This window comes from Triticum dicoccoides, chromosome 3A (assembly GCF_002162155.2).
Source record: "Triticum dicoccoides isolate Atlit2015 ecotype Zavitan chromosome 3A, WEW_v2.0, whole genome shotgun sequence".
In the NCBI taxonomy this organism is placed as follows: domain Eukaryota; kingdom Viridiplantae; phylum Streptophyta; class Magnoliopsida; order Poales; family Poaceae; genus Triticum; species Triticum dicoccoides.
The window spans coordinates 352,167,572-352,174,105 of NC_041384.1; positions in this window are offsets into that span (position 1 = coordinate 352,167,572).

Consider the following 6,534-nt stretch of genomic DNA (forward strand, 5'->3'; position numbering starts at 1 on the left):
CCTCCCCTGTGCACTATTGGGCCAGCCAGCAGATTCGGCCCAGTGTGGTTTTTTTTCCAGATCTGTGAATTTGTCTTTTATCCAGAGTATTGCATATTTACAGAAAACCCCTTAAGAATCATGCATTTAATAACTCATGAACCGTGCATCGGAATTAAATAAACTTTATATGTAAAATGGCTAGAATTTTGTCTAGTTTAATAATATGCAACTTTCACCCATGTTTAAGATGTTTAAAATGATGTTTGTTTAAATTTGTCCCTATGCCATGTTAAAATGATTTAATTCATAACTATTTAACCGTAGCTCGGTTTGTAACAAACTTTATATGCATTCGGGGTAGAAAAATGTCTAGTTTAACATAGTGTACTTGGTTTGCATGTTTAACAACTCTAAAATATGGTTTAGGGCAGAACAGCACCAAATCTAAAATATGCACATGAGGAGTTTGCGGACTTGTGGTTTGTTGTTCCGGCCTCATTTAAACTTGCCTAGTTAGGTAGTTTAATTATGCTTCACCCTCTTGCCATGCTAAGAACATTTAATATTGTTGGGTACATAAACAAGAGAGAACTAAATAAGTCACGTGGTGTTTCGTTAATATGCAACGGAGTTGCATGTTGAGCTCCACTTAATTTGTAGGATTGTTTGTGCACTTTGCCATGCCATGCTTCATTAAACCGGACATGCATCATACTCGATTGTGCATCATGCCATGTTGATGTGTTGGTTGTTTACTATGTTGTTTGCTTCTTTCCGGTGTTGCTTCTTTGGGTTGGTTCCGATAACTTCGCGTTTGTGAGGAACCGTTTGACTATGTCCGTTTGTCTTCTTCAGGGACTCGTTCTTCTTCCTTGCGGGATTTCAGGCAAGATGACCATACCCTCGAAATCACTTCTATCTTTGCTTGCTTAGTTGCTCGCTCTTTTGCTATGCCTATGCTGCGATACCTACCACTTGCTTATCATGCCTCCCATATTGTTGAACCAAGCCTCTCACCCACCTTGTCCTAGCAAACCGTTGTTTGGCTATGTTACCGCTTTGCTCAGCCCCTCTTATAGCATTGTTAGTTGCAGGTGAAGATTGAAGTCTGTTCCTTGTTGGAACATGGAGATGTTGTTTCTTGTTTGGGTCATGTTCACTTGTTGGGATATCACAATACCTCGTATTTAATTAATGCATCTATATACTTGGTAAAGGGTGGAAGGCTCGGCCTTATGCCTGGTGTTTTGTTCCACTCTTGTCGCCCTAGTTTCCGTCATATCGGTGTTATGTTCCCGGATTTTGCGTTCCTTACGCGGTTGGGTTATAATGGGAACCCCTTGACAGTTCGCCTTGAATAAAACTCCTCCAGCATGGCCCAACATTGGTTTTACCATTCGCCACCTAGCCTATTCTTTCCCTTGGGTTCTGCAGACTCAAGGGTCATCTTTATTTTAACCCGCTGGGGCCAGTGCTCCTCTGAGTGTTGGTCCAACTGAGCGATGTCCGAGGCTACCAGGGGCCACTCTAGGCTGGCTTACCCGACGTCTTGCTCATCCGGTGTGTCCTGAGAACGAGATATGTGCAGCTCCTATCGGGATTTGTCGGCACATCTGGGTGGCTTTGCTGGTCTTGTTTTACCATTGTCGAAATGTCTTGTAACCGGGATTCCGAGTCTGATCGGGTCTTTCTTCTAGAAGGAATATCCTTCGTTGACCGTGAGAGCTTGTGATGGGCTAAGTTGGGACTCCCCTGGAGGGATTTGAACTTCCGAAAGTCGTGCCTGCGGTTATGGGCAGATGGGAATTTGTTAACGTCCGGTTGTAGAAAACCTGAAGTTGACCTTAATTAAAATACATCAACCGCGTGTGTAACCGTGATGGTCTCTTTCCGGCGGAGTCCGGGAAGTGAACAAGGTGTTGGAGTTATGCTTGACGTAGGTTATTTTAGGATCACTTATTGATCATACTTTTATCGACCGTGCTTTGCCTTTTCTTCTCGCTCTCATTTGCGTATGTTAGCCACCATATATGCTAGTCGCTTGCTGCAGCTCCACCTCATACCTTTACCTTACCCATAAGCTTAAATAGTCTTGATCGCGAGGATGTGAGATTGTTGAGTCCCTGTGGCTCACAGATACTTCCAAAACCAGTTTGCAGGTGCCGATGATACCGAGCAGGTGACGCAACCAAGCTCAAGGAGGAGCTCGATGAAGACATTGTCCTTTGTGTTGTTTCGTTCTAGTTGATCAGTATTGGAGCCCAGTCGGTACGATCGGGGATCTGTGTAGCATTTGGGGTAGTCTTCTTTTATTTTAGCTCTGTATTCGGGCCTTGATTGTATTTGGATGATGTAATGCTTTATTCATGTAATTGTGTGAAGTGGCGATTGTAAGCCAACTATGTATCTCTTTTCCCTTATGTATTACATGGGTTGTGTGAAGATTACCTCACTTGCGACATTGCTTTCAATGTGGCTATGCCTCTAAGTCGTGCTTCGACATGTGGGAGATATAGCCGCATCGAGGGCGTTACAAGTTGGTATCAGAGCCTTCCCCGACCTTAGGAGCCCCCACTGCTTGATCGAATTAGCAGCCGTTGTTGGGTGTTTCATGTTTCACATGTTTTCAAGAGTGAGGTATTTAAATCCATCATTTTCTCTTCGCTCAAGTCATCTTTCCAACCAATCAACCTCTTCTTTGGAGTTATCTTGGGGTATATTTCACCTAAAGCCTTCCCTGTGGATTGTTGCTATCCATGGTGCTTATAATGACCCAAGTTCTTCAATTATCCTCCCAGTGAAATTAGTTTCTCGTCTCCTTGTTGATATCAATCCAATCTATTATTTTTCATCAGTGGCAAAATTTCACCTCATAATTTGAGACGTTTTCCATAAGCCCACAACAAGCTTTCTCTTTTCGTTGTTGGTTTTTCCAACAACTCCGTTCGACCCTTCTCCTAAGGATACCTTTTCAAGCTCTTTTGTAGCAGAAGTTGGCATTTTCTTCTACATTCTTTTGTCTCAATTATCTTTATTCTATTCTTTCTCCCAGAGGTCTAGTGATGTTGCTCTGTTCACTCCTCATCTCGGTTTGTCAAGATCATGTTCAATTTATTCCATTTACAGTCGAACTGTTGTCCAAATTATATCAGCCTTATTCCTTCTCTATCTTGTTTAACCGGAGTGTCGTGTCCTCTGCTCAAGTTCTTTTCATTTTATCAAGTTTTTGACTTCCGTTTCAACCGGAGTGCTGTCCGAATTTGTTCTTCCTTGTTCCTCTTTACTAACGGAGTGTTTTCAACTTTGTTCTTCTTCGTTGTTTTATTTCTTCCAATTTGTTCAACCTCTCAAGGTTCTTTGGTTTCACTCGTTTGTCAAAGAAGCAACTTAGCTTTACCTGTTCTCTTCCTCTTCCGTTTCCCTCCGGTGCCATCCTAGATCTTGGGACGAGATCCTCTCATAGTGGTGGAGTGTTGTAACGCCCCGAGACTGATGTGCCAAGTGTCCTCCAGTTATTCGCAGTCGTTGCCATGTCATTTTCTTGCGTGTCGCATCTTGTCATGTCATCATGTGCATTGCATCATCATGTTTTCAAAACTTCAATCCGTCACGGCCTCCTCGTTCTCTCCGTTGTCCGTTCTAAGCCCAGACACACTTGCACGCGCCCGCGGCATGTCCGAAATAGTATTTTATAAGTGGCCGGAAAATGTTCTCAGAATGGGATGAGAGTTGACGTGTGGTCTTATTATAGTGTAGATAGACCGCCTATCAAGTTTCATCGCATTCGGAGATCGTTTGATGCCCCAACGGATAACTATAGCTGCAGTATAGCCGGTCTAACGTCGGATGTTTTCGGTCTCCGAAAACTATTGCCGGGATTTCCCTCTCTTTCCTCTATAGGCCGTCTACACAGCCCACTACCTACCATCAGGTCCAACCTAACCTCTCTTGTCAGCCCGCGGCCCTCCTCACGCTCGTCTGAAAGCTGCCCCGGACCCGAACTGGACTTTCGTCACCGCTGTGTCCGGATCATCCCCAGACATCTACAAAACGTCTCCGTTTTGTTAATTGGACCTCTTAGTCTATTTTCCTCGACCGCCCGATTACGATCGGACGGACCGAATACCCCCCTAACCTAATCCAATAACGTATATATATTGACCAACCCTAAAATTTAGGCCGTTTGTCCCATCGCCGCCGCCACTCCACCTACTCTCCTCTTTCTCGGGATCCCCTCCTCCTCGATCTCAACACCACCAAGCCACCTCGGCGGACCTCGCTCGAGCTCCACCGGCTACCAGCAGCAGTAGCAAGCGAAGCCACCGGAGCTCCTTCCTCTTCCTCCTCTGCCCGAGGCTGCTGCCTCCCCGTGCCCTCGTTCCCGAGCTCCATCGAGAGGAGAGGAAGCCCCCGCAAGCCACTGCTCCGCCCTGCTGTCCTCGTCGTTGACCCTCGCAAGCGTCGCCCCGACCCAGGCCAGTGCCCGGCTTCCCTCTCCTTCCTTCTCCTCATCTTGTTTCTCCTCCTCCTCTCATGGCTCTCTCTTCCGTGGAGAGCAGGAACCCCGTCGCCCGCTGTTCGTCACCGTCCACCATGGATCCATGCAATCTCCGACCAGATCCAACTGGCACTCCGCCGCACTTGCCCATTCCGGCCGGATCCCGGCAGCTAGGCCCCGTCCCCGGTCGCCGGTGCCCTCGCCGGAGAGCCCCTGCTTCAAACCCCTGCTGCTGTTTCTGTTTCTTCAGAGAAGAGGACATCAACGCCTCGCCCCGCTCCTGTTGACCACGCCCCGCCTGCATCGCGCCTCTCCCCATGCCCGGATCCACCGCCGCACCGTCCTGGAGCCTCGCCAAGTCCCTGAAGCCATCGCGCCAAGTCCTCCTGCGTCGCTCCCAAGATCGGTCGCCGCCCTGCTGCCATGTTTCGCTGCACCGAACCGCTTCGTGCTTCAGCTTCGTCAGAAGACGAGCGAGACCAGGCTTCGTTGACCCTTTCGATCGAGCCAAGCAAGCCGGCCCAGCGCGCCCTCTGCGGGCCTCCTTCCTCTCCACCGCCTTGGGCCAAAGCCCATGGTGAGGCCCAGCCGCTAGCCAGATCCGGCCCAGCGAGGTGAGGACGCGCCCAGCCTCCCCTGTGCACTGTTGGGCCAGCCAGCAGATTCGGCCCAGTGTGGTTTTTTTTCCAGATCTGTGAATTTGTCTTTTATCCAGAGTACTGCATATTTACAGAAAACCCCTTAAGAATCATGCATTTAATAACTCATGAACCGTGCATCGGAATTAAATAAACTTTATATGTAAAATGGCTAGAATTTTGTCTAGTTTAATAATATGCAACTTTCACCCATGTTTAAGATGTTTAAAATGATGTTTGTTTAAATTTGTCCCTATGCCATGTTAAAATGATTTAATTCATACCTATTTAAGCGTAGCTCGGTTTGTAACAAACTTTATATGCATTTGGGGTAGAAAAATGTCTAGTTTAACATGCTGTACTTGTTTTGCATGTTTAACAACTCTAAAATATGGTTTAGGGCAGAACAGCACCAAATCTAAAATATGCACATGAGGAGTTTCCGGACTTGTGGTTTGTTGTTCCGCCCTCATTTAAACTTGCCTAGTTAGGTAGTTTAATTATGCTTCACCCTCTTGCCATGCTAAGAACATTTAATATTGTTGGGTACATAAACCAGAGAGAACTAAATAAGTCACGTGGTGTTTCGTTAATATGCAACGGAGTTGCATGTTGAGCTCCACTTAATTTGTAGGATTGTTTGTGCACTTTGCCATGCCATGCTTCATTAAACCGGACATGCATCATACTCGATTGTGCATCATGCCATGTTGATGTGTTGGTTGTTTACTATGTTGTTTGCTTCTTTCCGGTGTTGCTTCTTCGGGTTGGTTCCGATAACGTCGCATTTGTGAGGAACCGTTTGACTACGTCCGTTTGTCTTCTTCAGGGACTCGTTCTTCTTCCTTGCGGGATTTCAGGCAAGATGACCATACCCTCGAAATCACTTCTATCTTTGCTTGCTTAGTTGCTCTCTCTTTTGCTATGCCTATGCTGCGATACCTACCACTTGCTTATCATGCCTCCCATATTGTTGAACCAAGCCTCTAACCCACCTTGTCCTAGCAAACCGTTGTTTGGCTATGTTACCGCTTTGCTCAGCCCCTCTTATAGCATTGTTAGTTGCAGGTGAAGATTGAAGTTTGTTCCTTGTTGGAACATGGAGATGTTGTTTCTTGTTTGGGACATGTTCACTTGTTGGGATATCACAATACCTCGTATTTAATTAATGCATCTATATAGTTGGTAAAGGGTGGAAGGCTCGGCCTTATGCCTGGTGTTTTGCTCCACTCTTGCCGCCCTAGTTTCCGTCATATCGGTGTTATGTTCCCGGATTTTGCGTTCCTTACGCGGTTGGGTTATAATGGGAACCCCTTGACAGTTCGCCTTGAATAAAACTCCTCCAGCATGGCCCAACATTGGTTTTACCATTCGCCACCTAGCCTTTTCTTTCCCTTGGGTTCTGCAGACTCAAGG